At 39.7% G+C, this 18,660-nt stretch overlaps 1 protein-coding gene across 3 annotated transcripts in view; it reads left to right on the top strand.

Annotated features, from left to right (window-relative positions):
* Positions 1 to 18,660, top strand: part of zfpm2a (zinc finger protein, FOG family member 2a) — a 950,399-nt gene that overhangs the window by 293,074 nt on the left and 638,665 nt on the right. The window lies entirely within an intron of this gene.

Genomic DNA, 18,660 nt, shown 5'->3' with positions numbered 1-18,660 from the left:
TTGTTTTTATTATTATCATTTAATTATCCAGTACATTTGGTACTATTGCATTTTTTAATATAATGATCTGTTATCAAAGCAATTTTTTAAATCACATTTTAGTCCTTGATTCCACATTACATCTGTGACAGTTGTTATGTTTTAATTCAAGTTTATATTATTGCCCTGCTGCATTGCTTCACTAAAGCCTGCTAGAGAGGAAAAAAAAGTGCATTCATTCTGTTCTTACCATTCAGAATGCTTTTCAGCTTTCTAATTCTGAACAAGAGAATTTGTACATTGAATGAGTATTAATAACTGTTGGATCATATTCATTTTTAGTTGGTAATCACTGTCTTGTGATTGTAAAGATTTTAATGGTCTGCTGACTGTGGGAAAGTAAGAGAAACTGAAATATTAAGTAAAACCAGCTAGTTTATAGCTCAAAGCAAACCCAGTCAATAAAAGTATTATAATTATAAAATACAGAAAAACTCTGGGAGTTTCATTTTGATCATGAGTATAACCTGTCCTATAAACAGATCTTGGTTAAGCCATCATTTCAGATGATCACTTTTGTTAGATGATATGTCACAATTTGATCTTTTATTGAGACAATAGAGGAGAAATTAATTTGCTTCTAGTGTGTTGCATCGAATATATTGATTTTCTGGCAACAATGGGAAGATCTGGTATAATGAGGAATGGAAATAATAATTAGCTGTACCATTTTTCTACAGTGAACTGACAAATGTAAGAGTCAAAAATCAAAAAGTTATTTCCTGTTCGCAAGAAATATTACATATTTATTCAGGAAAATTGTTATGATGATTCTGAATTAGTTCTATCAATTGATAATTTCTTATACAATAGAAGTAAAAGCTTGCCTTTTTACTACATTTCAGTGAGTTTTCAATGTTTTAAACATTATGATTGGAGGAATTATAAACAATGACCTAAATTAATGCTAACTGATAACAATGATTATGTGTATGTAGGCAAAGTTAGTCTACACTGCTCTTTTACAATCCTATTACTAAAGAACTTACTCGATAAATGACTGCTCCTCAATTATTTGATTGGGAAATAGGCAAATTATTGAGTAGGAGAAAAAGCCATACTGAAACTACTGAAAGTTGACCTTATGATCCTGTATCATCATAATAACAAATTCTACCTACATTTGCCTCTCTGATTTGCTTTTGCCCTGTCTTGGCCCTACCTACTGCTGAAACCCTTACACATTCTGTTGTAATCTCTAGATATGACAATTCTTCTGCTTTCCTTGCTATTCTTCTATCTTGCACCTTCCAATACTTGAATTAATCTAAAATTCTGTCTTCTGTGCATCAAGTTATGTTCATCAATCCATATAGCTGCCCCACATTGACACCTCCTCCACCACTGACCTGATTTTAAAATGATCATCATCATGTTCAAATCCCCTCCTATCCTGAAACCTTCTCAAGCCTTGCTGTCCTCAAAAAGCTCTGTTTTTCCAACTCTGGCTTCTCTGAAAGTTCCCACTTGCTTTACACCACCATTTTTGGTTCCAGCTGTCTATGCCTAAGCTTTGGCCTAACCTTGTCAAGCAAATTTTTCTTCCTTTAATAGTCAACTTAGAACTTACCATTAGACCTGACATTTAATTATCTATCCTATTGTCTTTCTTTAGCTTATTAGACTTGCCCTCCTTTGAGTGCTTTATGGGATGTCTTAGAGTGTTAAAGATGCAAGTTGTTTTATTTTGTTCTCAATGAATTCTTACACCTCCCAGCTTATATTTCTGACATTTTTGGCAGACTTTGAAATAAGTCAATTTACAGTCCAAATTCAGAATTGCATTGGGATTTATTTTAATAATAATAAAAAATTCATGTTAGATTTTAAGAGAACCAGGGAAAAAAAGTTCTCTTAAAAATGCCAAGTATATCAGAGCACAAACTCGCAGATAACAGTCCAGATATTTAGGAAGAAGTAACAAAGGCATCGGTAAGGCTAAAAAAAAAAGTAAAGGAGCTCAGCAAGGCTGGGACACCAACCTTTATAGCACGGTATGTTTTAGCTCTCCTTGTTATGCGCCTATACCCCAAAAACCCTATAACCCTTTGAGTTATCTCCACTTCTCCAACATTAGCCTGTTGTGACAGCTCTCCATCCTTGGTAAGCGTGTTTTCACTTGTTTGTGCTTTAGCCTGTGAAATTTGTTCACTTGGTTTTTCAAAACTCTTCTTTAAATCTGCTTCATTTTTCTTAATAATGTTAATGTGTAAGTGTTAATGTTCCTGTGAAGCCTTTGAGATGATTTACTGTGTCACAGGGTACAAAGTTATTGTTTTAGCTTTGCTTTCCAACTGACAGCCAGAGGGGAGATCAGTCCAGGATTAATAATGAAAATCAACCCACAGTCAGAATGGGGTGTTCAACACCTTGTCGAGAGGGGTAATCCGCGCCCAAGGTTAACCCAAGGTTCGGGCAGAAATCTGAGTGGTGGGGAAAGAAGCTTACACTTAAGTGAGAGACTTGCCTTTAGGCTTTGGAAGAGGACCACAAACTGGGCCAAGACAACAACAACAACTGAGATGATAGGCTTGAGTTAGGGTTCGTCTTTTGAAAACGAGTACAGCTTCCCCCACCTTTGTGGCTCCTTCCCTGCATTCAATCTGCAGTCTATCACTCCATCTGCTTGCAGCAACGTGTTAGCCTACTTCCAGCTCACAGCATGCTCAATAAGCCTTTTGCATTGTGGGGCTGGCAGGTCGGAGAACCTACAATATGTTTTTTTGTATTCGCTTACGTGGCTGACTAGGTCAGCATTCATTGTCTATTCCTGAGACAAAATGGTGGTGAGCTGCTCCACAAGCATCATGCCAGTTAATCATCCTGAATATTGATGGAAGAAGACTCAGAAATTCAACTTAATCACATGGTAAAAAGGCAATCAGAAGTTAGGATCATAATTTGTATTTTGCACTTCATAACCGCAACCCCAATAACCACCTGGCTAATCTGGAGGGATAATAATGAACGTATAAATAACCAACAAAAGTAGGCCACTTAATCCTTTGAGTCAGCTCCACCATTCAATTTGATTATGACAATTTGATTTTAACCTCAACTCTACATTCCTGCCCGTTCTCAAAAATCTTTCATGCCTTCATAATCAAGAATCTATCTACTTCTGCCTTAAATATATTGAAAGATTTTGCATTCTCTGCCTTTACAGGAAAGGAATTCTAAAGATTCACAATTCCCTGACAGAAAAAGTACTGTCTTAAATGAACACCTCCTTATTTTTAAACCATGACCTCTAATTCTAAGAACTCTCAATAAAGGAAGCATCCTTCCTGCATCAACCTGGTCAAGTCTCCTCTGGATTATATTTTATATTAAGTCACCTTTGACTCTTGGAAACTCCAGAGAGTATAGGCCTAGCCTGACAAGCTTTTCCTCATTAGACAATCAGCTCATTTGTCTAGTAAATCTTCTCTGAACAGATTCTAACACTTTAACATCCTTCTCTAAATATGGCAACCAGTACTGTACACAACACTCCAGATGCAGACTTCAGAATGTCCTGTGCAGACTTCAGAACATAACCTTTCCTACTCTTGCACTCAATTTCCCTTACAATAAACTTTGCCATTTTATTAGCTTTCCTGATTTCTTTCTGTACCTGCACATTATATTTCTGTGATTCATGCACTAGAGCACTCCGATCTCTTGGCAACTCAGACCTCTACAACCTCTCATAAAGCATTGACTATTTTTAATGTTTTTATTGAGATAAGAATTTCTGACCAATGTTCAATTAATAATAAAGAATGACTGATGAGAACAAACCCTCGGAAATTACTTCTGGAAACATTTGGTCATGCCATTAATTTGAGATATACATTTGACGTAGCTGAAACACAGACTCTTATCTAAAGATATTCATTTTTATCTATAGTATATCTGTCAAAAATGTGTTAGTTGGCCACCTTTCGACTGTAGCTTCACTTTCTACGTCGTGTGTACTTACGACAATGTTGCATGATCTCCTGACTAACTTAGTGAAGGAGAAGACGAGTGTTCCCCAGTTCACATAAATTATGAGTTATTTCTTTTTACTAGTGGCACTGAAAAGGTTATGGCTCTTTATAGTTGCTGGAATCTAATTTACTCTCTTCATTTTCTTGGCATGACTAATAAAAATCACCTGATAACAGTGAAGGATTTTTTTAAACATTTGTTAGTGTAATGAAGCTTTTCTTCATGACACTTTTTCTAGTTTGCCTTAATTCCTTGCTTTAAGTGCTTCATCTGATAGCTTTCGATGGTTCATGTCATACATTTTCTAATCAGGCACCAGGTTTTGTCTGCCCTTCAAACCTTTCAGTCAATATTCTGTCTTTCTTAAGCAGCTGCAATGATAGATCCCATGCCAATGTGTGAATCCCTCTAGAAGCATCAATACTCAATGCCTGTGCCTTGATCACTCTGCCTTTGTGCCATTTAATATCAAAATCTCCAAAGCCAGTGGTACTTTTTGTGAGGATTATGAATTTGAGCTGCTTTAAATTATCTTAGCTACAGAGCATATTATATTGACATTTGGAGTTCTCTTTGGACTGACAGAAGCTGGGTGCATAAAGCTGAAAAAAGCCGATATGACTTTGTTTCTACCTTGCTCGAGGAGTTGTATGTGTAAATCGCCTAAGCTTATTGACCCGAATCTTTGCCTTCTTGTCTTCTGATTTGTTTGGAACGCAGACACTGATAGCGCATTGATACAGCTGATTTAGCAGCTCAGTGATTTGTTTTACAACAGGTGCCTTTGGCGAGACATTAGCACTCCCTCAGGCCACCATTGTTCTGTTCTTTTCTGTAAGAGTCCTGAGAATTTGGTTCACAGATGTGATCACATTTCCGCTCATTTGAACAAATAGTTTCAGGTTATCTATTTCTGAAAACTCTGTGCTACTAAACTTGCTAAATTCTTTTCAATTGTGGAAGTGCAATACACAATATGCAGGCATTATTATAGTTGTCTACTGATTTAACTGGATCAGCAGTTTTCAAGGTGGAATGTTACAGACATTTGGTGAGATTTGTGACAGAATCACTCAATAAGGCCTATCTGAACATAAGGAGTATCTCACATTTTCTTTTATGCTTTCAAGCAGCAAGACACAGACATTATTGCTTGTCAAATGCCTTCTTAACAGCCTAATTCACCCTTTTAATATTTAGCTTTCCATCTTACCAAATTTGCCAAACAAACTAGATATTGAGAAATGATATGAAAATCAAAGCAGTTACTGAGTGATTTCAACTCACTGCATGCACTTAAGGACTTCCATGATGAATACTGGGTAACAATATCTCATAACAATCTCCATGGGTACCAGCAGCATCCGTTCTAAGTCGAAGGTCGGTGGAGCTGTGGATAGTGCTGAAGGATGTTGCAGGTTACAGAGGACCATAGATAAGCTGCAGAGTTGGGCTGAGAGGTGACAAATGGAGTTTAATGCAGAAAAGTGTGAGGTGATGCACTTTGGAAGGACCAACAGGATTAAAGAGTACTGGGCTAATGGTAAGATTCATGAGAGTGTAGATGGAACAGAGAGATCTCAGTGTCCATGTACAAAGATCTCTGAAAGTTGCCACCCAGGTTGATAGGGTTGTTAAGAAGGCATACAGTGTATTAGCTTTTATTGGTAGAGGGATTAAGTTTTGGAGCCTTGAGATAATGCTGCAGCTGTCCAAAGCTCTGGTGTGGCTGTAGTTGGAGTATTGCGTACAGTTCTGATCACCATCTTATAGGAAAGATGGGGGAGATTTGGAAAGGCTTCAGAGGAGATTTATTAGGATATTGCCTGGAATGGAGGAATGGTCTTATGAGGAAAGGCTGAGGGCCTTGAGGCTGTTTTTGTTGGAGAGAAGAAGGTTGAGAGGTGACTTAATAGAGATGTATAAGATAATCGAACGGTTAGATAGGGTGGGCAGTGAGAGGCTTTTTCCTCAAAAGGTGTTGGCTAGCACAAGGGGACATAGCTTTAAATTGAGGGGTGATAGATATAGGACAGATATCAGAGGTAGTTTCTTTACTCAGAGAGTAGTAGGGGCGTGGAAGGCACTGCATGCAACCGTAATAGATTCGCTAAATTTAAGAGCAATTAAATGGTCATTGGATAAACATATGGATGAAAATGGGGTGCCACGGTGGCTCAGTGGTTAGCACTGCTGCCTCACAGCACCAGGGTCCCAGATTCGATTCCAGCCTCAGGCGACTGTGTGAAGTTGCACGTTCTCCCCATGTCTGCGTGGGTTTCCTCCGGGTGCTCCAGTTTCCTCCCACAGTCCAAAGATGTGCAGATCAGGTAAATTGGCCATGCTAAATTGCCCATAGGTTAGGTGCATTAGTCAGAGGGAAATGGGTCTGGGTGGATTACTCTTCGGAGGGTCAGTGTGGACTTGTTGGCCAAAGGGCCTATTTCCACACTGTCGGGAATCTAACCTAAAATGGAATAGTGTAGGATAAATGGGCTTCAGATTGGTTCCACAGGTCGGTGCAACATCGAAGGCTGAAGGGCCTGTACTGCGCTGTTATGTTCTATGAAAGGCTATTGGCATCCAATATTTGGCAGCCCTAAGAATTCTCACAGCCAACCTCCAATCCATCCAAAAGACCTTTCTGCACTTGAATTGTGTATTGTGGGTTGCGGTTGTTATCAAAGTAATGCTGAACTAGGACACCCAGCTCATGGACTGGATCATTGTGTGCTCAGGGACATTCACACAGCTCATGGACTGGACCAGTCGACCATAAGAAACAGAAGCAAGAGTAGGCTGTTCAGACGCTTAAGTTTGCTCTGCAATTCACTAAATTCATGCTTGCCATGATATTCCTTGCATCGACTTTCAGGCCTTTTACCATAACTCTGGTTCCCCTTTTGATCAAGAATCCATCTATCTCAACCTTAAATACAGACAAGCTCCTTATGTCAAGCAGTTCCCAAGAGTTTCAACTGTGTGAGAGAAGAAATTTCTTACATTAGCGCCCCTTTATTCTGGGACTATGTCCTGTGTTCCTAGACCCTCCCATGAGGGGAAATATATTATCAGCATTTATCTTATTAAGTCCCTTAATAATCCTATATATTTCAATGAGATCACCCCTTTAATCCTCCCAATCTGTTCCTCCTTTGATCATAAAATAATCTATACTTGGGATCATTGTAATTAGCTCGCTGAGGTCCAATGAAATGATATATTTCCTTAAACGAGGGGACCATATCTGCTCACAATACTCCACATATGGTCTCACCAGTACTTTGTACAATAGTTGTTCCCAGTTTTATGCTCTAATCTCTTGAAATGTGGTCAACATTCCATTTGCCTTCCTGAATTGCCTTCTGTTCTGCGGAAGTGTCACGGGACCCAAAATGTGAACTGTGGTGTTTCTCCACAGATGCTGCCAGACCCTTCCAGCAATTTCTGTTCTTTTTGCTTTCCTGATTACCTGCTGCACCTGCGTGCTAGCTTTCTGTATTTCAGCCTGAAGAAGGGCTTATGCCCGAAAAGTTGATTCTCCTGTTCCCTGGATGCTGCCTGACCTACTGCGCTTTTCCAGCAACACATTTTCAGCTCTGATTTCCAGCATCTGCAGACCTCACTTTTTCCCTTCATATGTAAGTATCCCCAAGTCAGGTTTTGCAGTTTTTCTCCATTTAACTAATACTCTGTTCTTTTGTGCTCCCTTCCAAAATATACAACTTCACATGACCCCAGATTATACTCCTTTGCAAACCTTTTGCCCACGTGCATAACCTATAGAATCATAGAATCCCCACCGTGTGGAAATAAGCCCTGTGGCCCAACAAGTACACACCAACTCTCTGGAGTATAACCTATCCAGACCCATTCCCCTACGCTGTTATCCTATATTTACCCCTAACTAATGCACCTAATCTATACATCCCTGAACACTGTGGGCAATTTAGCATGACCAATTCACCCAACCTAAACATTTTTGGATTGGGGGGGGGATAACCAAAGCACCCAGAGGAAACGTGCGCAGACACGGGGAGAATGTGCAAACTCCACACAGACAGTTGCCCAAGGTTGGAATCAAACGCGGGTTCCTGGTGCTGTGAGGCAGCAGTGCTAACCACTGAGCCACCGTGCCACCCTATCAATATCTCCCTGTAAACTGTTTATATTCCTCTTGCAACCTGCCTTTCCAACTATTTCTCTGTTGTCTCCAAATTTGGCTAAATTACATTTGCTTCCTTCCTCCAAGTCACTAATATATATTCTAAACCATTGCTGTCCATTTGCTGCATCTCTGAGCTCTTTACTTGCTCTCACAGTGACTCTGAGTCTACCTGGATGCTAACAGCATACCTTCCTTGACATTTTGCACTTTGGCCCTTAGCCAGAGATACTAGGCTCATGTTATTTCTATTTTGCCTTGGCATTCAGTGCAGACACAAGGCTGGAACCTTGTCATGGTTGTCAACAATCCTCAGATAAGTCAAAAATGGTGGTGAGCTGCCTTCTCAAATTGCTGCAGTCAATGGTGGGAAGATACATTCAGAATGCTGTGACAAAGGTAGTTTCCAGAATTTTGACACTGCAGAAATACTTCCACGTCAGGATAACGACTGGCTTGGAGGGGAATTTGCAAATGTTGATGTTCCCATGTAACTGCTGCTGTTGTTTTTCTTGCTGCATCTTAACTTAAGTGGAAATTACTTCTTCAACAGTAACTTCAAAACCTACAGTAACCAGCACTTAGAAGGACTAGGATAGCATTCACATGGGAACACCACCACCTTTAATTTTTCCTTCAATCTGCACACCATTCTGCCTTGTGTGATGGCCCAATTATTTTTGGGGAAAGAAATCTGTGTTTTATGTTGGTGTGATAGCTCATTTACAAACTAGGTTTCTCAAGAAGATGAGTTCTGTAAAAGTCAATTGGCTTCCACATGACCAAACTTTCTGGGAGGTATACCATAGTTAAAGAGGGCGAACAAGAACTTGAATTGTCAGGGAGATTGAATTCCTGGATATAGTTATATTTTTCAGACTGAATTTAGATTACAAGCTAGATGTAGGGAATCTATTTTTCATGCAGAATGCTGTTGAATGCATGTTTGCTCGCGAAAACAGTTTAAACCTTTGGATAACAGAAAGGTTCTAATAACAATGAGTTGGCTCTTTGTTCCATCCAAGCTTTGAAGAGAGAGAGAAGTCTCGATGCAGGGCACCAGAGTTAAAGGACATGAAACCAGGAGAGCTGTGATCGAAAGTGGCTATTTTTAATTTATTTCTGACACCTATATTGAAATGAGAGTCTAAAACCACAGGGTGGTTGGAGAAGATTTGAAGGATTTTCTGGTGCCAAACAGAGGGGGCACAAGAAATCTCAGCCCTTATACGAATCTTGAAATAGTAATCTGACCAAGTGGCTACGATTCCAATTTCTGATGTGAATCTGACTTGAGATTTTGGGAATGTAAGTTAAATGTGTGCAGATGGAAATTTGAGTTAAAAATTTCAGTGTAACTGTTTTCTATATTTTCTAATCAACTTGCTCAGAAATATTATTACACACCTGTGGAAGAGGTGGAGCTTGAACCTGGGTCTCCTGCTCTCGAAGTATGGACATCGGCACAAGAGCCCCTAATTATTCAGTTTTATATAATTGTTTTCATTAATATTTTTGGTAATTTGTAATCGAGTGTAGTTAATAATACTCATATTCTTTGATTTTTGCACACAGCATTATTTTGTTTTAGTACAGTGAATCTTGTGCCTTCATTCCCTTAGTAACTACCTGGGTAGCTACCTCTATCAAGATTATATTGCTCAATACTTCATCACCACTGTCACTGAGTAAAAATGCTGGAACCCCTTGTCTACTAGCATCATGCATACCTGCACAAGATAGACAATGGCATTTCAAAACCATCTTTTCAAGGGCAATTAAGGATGAGCAAAAATTGCAGTAATGCCTTCATCCTGTAAAAGAATTTTTAAAAAAATCCTTGATGCAGACTTGTAATAGTAATATTTTTTGGCTTAACGTTCCAGTTAAAGGCTATTTCTCAGTCTGGAGAGAGGTGTGGACTTTCCCATGGATCAGTGTTGGAATACTTTCTTTTCCTGTTATATATTAATGACTTTGATGTACATGGCACAATTTTGAAGTGTGCAGAAGAAATGAAACTCAGATGCATTGTAACTATGAGGAGGATAGTGTTGAACTTCAAAAGGAATCATTGAATCATGGAATACTTACAGTGCAGAAAAAGGCTATATGGCCCAGCACGTCTGCACTGACCCTATGAGGAGCATCCCACCCAGACCTCGCCCAACATTATTCCTGTAACCCCACATTTACCATGGCTAATCCACCTAGTCAGCCAACTGAGCTAACTGACCCCCCTCATGATTTCCATTCCTGAAACTAGCTTTTATTTCCACTTGACAAGGTGTCTGTGTTGTGAAGCATAGCAAATCCATCAGCAACTTTCTTGATTCCTATGTGGAACTGCTCATGTGTAATTGGAAAAAGGTGCAGTCTAGTTTACTATTTGATTACTTTGAGCATGATTACCTTCACCTATTTTTACCTCAATATCATTATGCCGTAAAGAAATTGAAATTAAAAATAAGCAATTTTAAAAAATATAAATTCTCATTTATTTCCTACAAAAGCTGAAATCCATGAGTAACACCAAAATTCTAAGCATGTATATATTTCCAAATAATGCATCATTCTGAGATGCTACAGACAGGCTGGGGTAATGCTTCCTCATGCAAACACACAATAGGAGTAAGAAGTAGGCGATGCTTCTCCTCTTGTAAAAAGGCGGTGGATGTAGTAAATATTTTTGTGGTAGAGGTAGAGTTTTACTAAGCAAGGAGTGAAAGGTTATTAGGGGTAGAGAGGGATGTGGATTTCAAGCTAATATTAAAACAGCCAAAATCTTTCTGAATGGTGGAGCAGGCTCAAGAGGCTGAAAGGCTTATTCCTGCTTATGATTCACTTGTTTGTACAGTCCTTGATCCTGCTTCAATAAGTCGGAGAAGGTGTAAGTAGGAAAACTAAAATCACCATTGATAACTGGTGTCCAAAGGGAAATGAATGAATCAGAACAATGATTATGATCTGAACGCTGTGTTAAATCTGGAGCACTGAAATGTGTCGAATGGAGTGATGAAGTGAACTAAATTGGAAATATGTAAAAGAGACTGAGGACAAGAGGACTCAGGAAAACAGTGATTTACTTGTTGCTCTTTTGTTTTAGCGTGCAATTGTGATAACAGTTAATTGACCTGAAAATGTGAATTTCACTATTGGCATGCCCTTTTATCAATCATTCAAACATCTTTAGAGCTTTTTGGTATGATTTTTGAGTCCATTGAAAATATCCAAAAGTTGATTATCAGCAGAAATTGTAAATAAGTTCCAATCCTTTATTAAGCACCTGAATTCCTGTTATTGGATAAAATTTGTGGGACATTTCAACTTATGCTCTGTTATTGAAATAGACAGGGCCATTAAGTTGAAAAGTGACACCTCGTGACCCATTATGTATAAACTTGGGGTTTAGTCTTTGCAAATTCAGATTATTTCCAGTATAAGTATGATGTTTTTGAGGCTCAGAGAATGCTAACTGACACTCATATACAGGTATTGTTTCCACCTTTTCTAAACCCTGCTTTCCAGAATTGAAGAAATCAATGCTCTTAAATTGAAGTTGGAGGCAATATTTACTAACAGGTAAATTTACTGACAGCAGTCTTTCCACCCAACTCATCAAGTTTGTAGGATAACCGTTGATGCAATGGCTAGAGTTTCTGCTGAGTTTTAGGACTATTGTGAACAGAACTAATACCAGCAATCCTGTTTTAGCCATCACTTCATCAGTACAATAAGTAAGTATGCCTTTCATGGGGCTTTCCCTTAACCGCTGTCTAACTGGGATTCGCCAACAATATTCTATTGAGGTAGAGTAGTTACAATACTTTTTGACATTATCTGCTAATAATTCAGCAAATCATTTAGGTCAGCTTGGGGATTGTGATGTCTTGAGCTCATAGGGTCATAGAGATGTACAGCATGGAAACAGAACCTTCGGTCCAACCTGTCCATGCCGACCAGATATCCCAACCCAATCTAGTCCCACCTGCCAGCACCCAGCCCATATCCCTCCAAACCCTTCCTATTCATATACCCATCCAAATGCCTCTTAAATGTTGCAATTGTACCAGCCTCCCCCACTTCCTCTGGCAGCTCATTCCATACACATACCACCCTCTGCGTGAAAACGTTGCCCCTTAGATCTCTTTTATATATTTCCCCTCTCACCCTAAACCTATGCCCTCTAGTTCTGGACTCCCCGATCCCAGGAAAAATACTTTGTCTATTTATCCTATGGCTGAGGTAACATTGAAAGGACTTGGTGAGCCATGTGTAGAGCAGGCTGTCAGGTGCATCATGATGGCTCAAATATGACAGGTAAAACTGACTGGTGCAAGATAGAAACAAGGAGACTACTGCCAACATAGCAAGCTTTTGATATTGCGTTCCACTGTGCACAGTAACACAGCAACTGTACACTAATGGAGTGATACCCCTTGTCCTTCAGGTATAGCTTTCCAGTGGAGCCATTATCTTTTCCCTTAATTGCAGGGCTGTGTTCAAAGGTTCCACAATTGTACTGATTGTGTATGGGTTGTCTATTTTCTCAATATTGAATTCCAACAATGTGGAAATTATTAAGGGCCATATTTTGTAGTCGTTTTGGCTGCAGATCTGATGCCTTAATAGTGTGAGATTTTGCTCTAGTTTATTCTTACTCCAGAAAAAAATCTCTCTGCTCTGCAACATTGGCTATATTTACTCGGATGTTCATTTCCAACTGATGCTTTTGTTTTCCTGAGCTGTGTTTTAAAGTTGTCCGTCCTAAGTCTTTTCAGAACCAAACCAATAATACATTGGGGTAGGATCCTATTTTATTAAATCTTTTGTTTCTACAAGGTCACGAGACTAATTCCAATGACAGAAAGCTTGTTTTATGAGGAGAGTTTGAGCAGTTTAGGCCTGTATTCACTGGAGTATCGATAAATGGGAGAGATCTAATTGACATAAATTAGATGCAAAAGAGGATTGACAAAGCAAACGTAGCGAGGATGTGGAGCAATCTAGTCTGAGGGTTCATAGTTTTTTGATAATGGAGCAGAATTAAAACAGGAATCACTTCTCTCAAATTGCCATGAATCAGTTGTGTTCCCTACCCTAGAGTGAGATGGACACTGAATAAATTTGAGGAGCTTAATTAGACTCGAGTTAAAGAGTTATTGGCATGCAGGAAAGTTGAGGTTGGTATGACATCAGTCATGATGATATTGAATTGCAGAATAGGCTTCAGGGCCTTTTCCAACTCCTAGTTCTTATGTTTATAAGTTCTGCATCAATTAGCTGCTTGATGGTCGACCTTAGACTGCTAGGGATTTCACAGATGATCATTTGGGTGAGGTTCCCCACATGATACAGAATCAAGGTAGCCCACTTAGTTCCTTTGCTATCTCAGACTAATGTTCTGGGTAATAAAACAAAGAACTGCAGTTGCTGGTATCTGCAACACTCAAAAACAAATCATACAATCATAGAAACCTTCAGCCATCAAGTTGACACCAACCCTCCAAAGAACATCCCACAGCTATCCCTGTAACCCTGCCTTAACTGTGGCTAATCCACCTAGTCAGCACATCTTTGAATTGGAGAAACTTCAGTAACTGTAGGAATTCTATGATTCTTTGATTTTATGAACAAAGCTCCAGGTGTGGTTTCACAAAGGCCCTGTACAATGATAGCAAGACTTGCCTGCTCTTCTCCTTCAACCTTCTCGCTATGAAGGCCAACATACCATTTGACCTTTCACCACCTGCAGACTTACTTTTATAGAACATAGAACATAGAACAATACAGCACAGAACAGGCCTTTTGGCCCTCAATGTTGTACCGACCTGTGAACTATTCTCAGCTCGTTCCCCTACACGATCCCAAAATCATCCATGTGCTTATCTAAGGATTGTTTAAATCTCCCTAATGCAGTTGAGTTGACTACATTAGCAGGTAGTGCATTCCACGCCCTTACCACTCTCTGCGTAAAGAACCTGCCTCTGACATCTGTCTTAAATCTATCTCACTCAATTTGTAGTTATGCCCCCTTGTACACGCTGATGTCATCATAGGAAAAATACTTTCACTATCTACCCTATCTAATCCTCTGATCATCTTGTATGTCTCTATCAAATTCCCTCTTAGCCTTATTCTTGCCAATGAGAACAGGTTTAAGTCTCTCAGCCTTTCCTCATAAGCCCTTCCCTCCAGACCAGTAAACATCCTGGTAAATCTCCTCTGCACCTTTTCCAATGCTTCCACATCCTTCCTGAAATATGGGGACCAGAACTGTACACAATATTCCAAGTGTTGCCACACTAGCATTTTGTATAATTGCAGCATGATATTGCGACTCCGGAAATCAATCCCTCTACCAATGAAACCTAACACACCATATGCCTTCTTAACAGCACTATCCATCTGGGTGGCAACTTTCAGGAATCTATGTACATGGACTCCAAGATCCCTCTGCACATCTACACTACCACGAATCTTTCCATTGACCCAGTACTCTGCCTTCCTGTTATTCTTCCCAAAGTGCATCACCTCACATTTAGATGCATTGAAATCCATTTGCCACCTCTCAGCCCAATTCTGCAGTTTATCCAAGTCCCTCTGCAGCCTGTAACATTCTTCCATACAGTCCACAATTCCACCGACTTTAGTGTCATCTGCAAATTTACTAATCCATTCATCAATGCATGTGTCTAAGTCATTTATAAAAATGACAAACAGCAGTGGTCCCAAAACAGATCCTTGTGGCACACCACTAGTAACCGGACTCCAGGTTTTCCATCAACCACCACTCGCTGCCTTCATTCAGAAAGCCAGTTTCTAATCCAAACTGCTAAATCACCCTCAATTCCCATGTCTCTGCATTTTCTCCAACAGCCTACCATGTGGAACCTTATCAAAGGCTTTACTGAAGTCCATGTATACCATGTCAACTGCCCTACCCTCATCTACATGCTCACCTTCTCAAAAATCGCAATGAGGTTTGTGAGACATGACCTGCCCTTGACGAAACCATGTTGACTACCTGAAGTCAAATTGTTGTTTGCTAGATGATTATAAATCTTATCTCTTATAATCCTTTCCAAAACCTTTCCTACAGCAGAAGTAAGGCTTACTGGTCTATATTTACCTAGATAATCGCTACTGCTCTTCTTGAACAAGGGCGCAACATTTGCAACCCTCCAGTCCTCTGGTACCAAACCTATAGACAATGACGACCGAAATATCAAAGCGAAAGGCTCTGCTTTCTCCTTCCTAGCTTCCCAGAGAATCCTCGGATAAATTCCATCCAGCCCAGGGGACTTGTCTACTTTCACTCCTCCTAGAATTGATAACACCTGTTCGTAACTAATCTCGATCCTTTCTTGTCTAATATCTCGTACCTCATTCTTCTCCTCTACAATATTCTCTTTTTCCTGAGTGAAAACCAATGAGAAATGTTCATTTAGCACCTCTCTGATTTCCACAAGGTCCACACTCAACTTCCCACTTCTGTCTTTGATTGGCTCTATTCCTACCCTAATCATCCTTTTATTCCTATAGAAAGCTTTAGGGTTCTCCTTTATTCTATTTGCTAAAGACTGCTCATGTCCTCTCTTTACTCTTCTTAACACTCCCTTTAAATCCTTCCTAGCTGATCTGTAACTCTCCAATGCCTCATCTGAACCATCTTGCCTCATCAACACATAAGTCTCCTTTTTCTTCATAACAAGACATGCAATTTCTGTTGTAAACCACAGTACCCTTGCCTTATCACTTCCTCCCTGCCTGACAGGGACATACCTATCAAGGACATGCAATATCTGTTCCTTAAACCAGGTCCACATTTCCATTGTCTGCATCCCTTGCATTTTGCTACCCCATTCTATGCATCCTAATTCCTGGGGTGGAGGAGTCCAGAACTAGAGGGCATAGGTTTAGAATGAAAGGGGGAAGATTTAAAAGGGATCTAAGGAGCAACTTTTTCATGCAGAGGATGGTGCATATTTGAAATAAGCTACCAGAGGAAGTGGTGATGGCTGGTACAATTACAACATTTAAAAGGCATCTGGATGGGTATATGAAGAGGAAGGGTTCAGAGGGATCTAGGTCAAGTGCTGACAAATGGGACTAGATTAATTTAGGATACCTGGTTGGCTTGGACAAGTTGGACCAAATGGTCTGTTTCCATGCTGTCCATCTCTCTGATTCTGTGTTCCCCTAAAGAAATGCCTCAGACCATCAAATTCTCGATACCAAGGGTCACACAGTTCTGGATTATGAAAAAAAGGGATGCTTCTGGAAATCCCAAGGGCTCAAAGTCCTGGAGGTGTACAGAATGTGGAAGAAGGAATTTAGAAAGGAAATAAGGACATTGGCAAATAAAATAAAAGAAAAAGGATAACGAGGGAAAGAATAGGGCCCATTGAGGATGACAGCAGTAATTTATGAGTTGAGCCAGAGGAGATTGATAGGGTTCTAAATGAACACTTTGTGTCAGTGTTCACTATTGAGAGGGATGATATGAATAAAGAAATCAAGGAGAAGGTTTGTGATACAATTATAAATATTTGCATAGACAGAGAGGTGGTTGAGTGTTTTGGCAAGCTTAAAAGTAGATAACTCTCTAGGACTGGTTGAAACGTATCCCAAGTTGTGAGTGAGGCAAGAGAGGAAACAATCGTGCACTCTCAAAAATTTTCAGTTCCACTCTAGCTACAGGAAAGGTGCTGGAGAACTGAAGGACAGCCAGCATGTCTTTTCCAAAAAGGAAACAAGACATGAACCAGGAAACTACAGGCAAGTCAGTCTATCCTCAGTGGTGGGGAAACAATTTAGAGGGATCAAATTAATTGGCATTTGGAGAGAAGGGATTATTCAAGAACAAGCAGCATGATTTTGTTCAGGGAAGGATATGTCTGACCAACTTAACTGAATTTTTCAAATTGGAGATTAGGGATGCAGATGAAGGCAATGCTTTTGAATGCAGTCTATTTGGATCTCAGCAAGGCTTTTGATAAGGTCCCACACTGATAGCAAAGGCAAAAGTCTATGGAATGCAGCAAAATTTGGCAAATTGGATCTGCAACTGGCTAAGTGGCAAGAGCAAAGGGTGATGGCTGAGGGGTGGTTCGTTGACTTGAAGTCAGTGTACACTGGGGTTAGTGTTGGGACCATTCATATCTATGGTTTATATAAATGATATAGACTTGAATGTAGGAAGGTTGTTCAATAAGCTCAAAAATGTGTAAGATGGTAAATTGTGAGGAGGATAGCGTGAATAAATGTGAGATGGTGCACTTGGGCAGGACAAACAGGGCAAGAAAATATATGTGTTTCCTTTGTATTTATTCTGTAATACATATACAAGGAATGGTAGGACCCTGGGAAGTATAGAAGATCAGAGGGATCTTGGTGTACATGTACACGTGTTCTTTAAGGTATCAGCACAGGTGGATAAAGTGTTTGAGAATGCATATGGTATACTTGCCTTTATTAGTCGAGGCAGAATTTAAGAGCAGGGAGTTTATGCTAGAACTGTATAAAATTTAGATTAGGCTGCAGTATTGTGTGCAATTCTGGAATACACATTATAAGAAGGAGAGGGTAAATAGGAGATTTACCAGGATGTTGCCTGGGCTGGAGAGCTTCAGTTTTGAAGAGAGGATAGGACAGACTGGATTGTTTTCCTTAGACCATAGGAGATTGTGAGGGGTCATGATTGAAATATATTAAATTATGAGGGACAGATAGGGAGGACAGGAAGAAATCTTTCCCCTTGGTGGAGGGATCAATGATGGAAAGGCATAGATTTAAGGTAAAATACAGAAGAGTCAGAGGAGATGTGAGGAAAGGTTTTTTTTTCACACAGAGGATGATGGGAATCTAGAACTCACTGCATGTAAGGATGGTAGCGATAGAAACCTTCATAATATTTAAGAAGTATATAGATGTGCATTTGCATTACCAAGACATGCAACACTATGGCTGAAAAATGTGATTAGAATAATAAGTGGTTGTTTTGACTGCAGTGGATTCAATGGGCTGAAGGGCATTTTTTTCCCTGCTGTGAACCGTTATGATGCTCAGTATCCCTGCACCATATGGATTGCAGCAAATCAAGATGACAGCTCGCTACCATCTTCTCAAGAGCAATAGAAATAGCTGATACCCATGGGAAATGTTGAAAAATACACCACAGGCTGGATTCAGCATAATGCCCCTGTTTTTGAATTTGCATTTATAAGTATTTCCATTTATAAAGTGAAGGGTCTTGTACATATTTCAACACCATCTCAAAAAGAGAAGTGGTCCTGATAATGACATCAGTAGCTCATCGCTGCCTGCTCCCTCCAATTATGGAAAACAACTATTCACTTCTCCTATCCGATTTCTGTCCTTTCGCCAATTGTATACTGATATTGTCGCTGTCCTTTTAATCCTCCAATTTTAGTTGAAGTCTATTATATGAAACTTTATTAAGCCTTTTGAAAGTTGAA

The sequence above is a fragment of the Chiloscyllium plagiosum genome, unplaced genomic scaffold (assembly GCF_037043375.1).
Source record: "Chiloscyllium plagiosum isolate Xiang-an unplaced genomic scaffold, Cpla_swu_hap1 HiC_scaffold_4, whole genome shotgun sequence".
In the NCBI taxonomy this organism is placed as follows: Eukaryota; Metazoa; Chordata; class Chondrichthyes; order Orectolobiformes; family Hemiscylliidae; genus Chiloscyllium; species Chiloscyllium plagiosum.
This window is presented reverse-complemented; position numbering and strand designations above follow the sequence as displayed.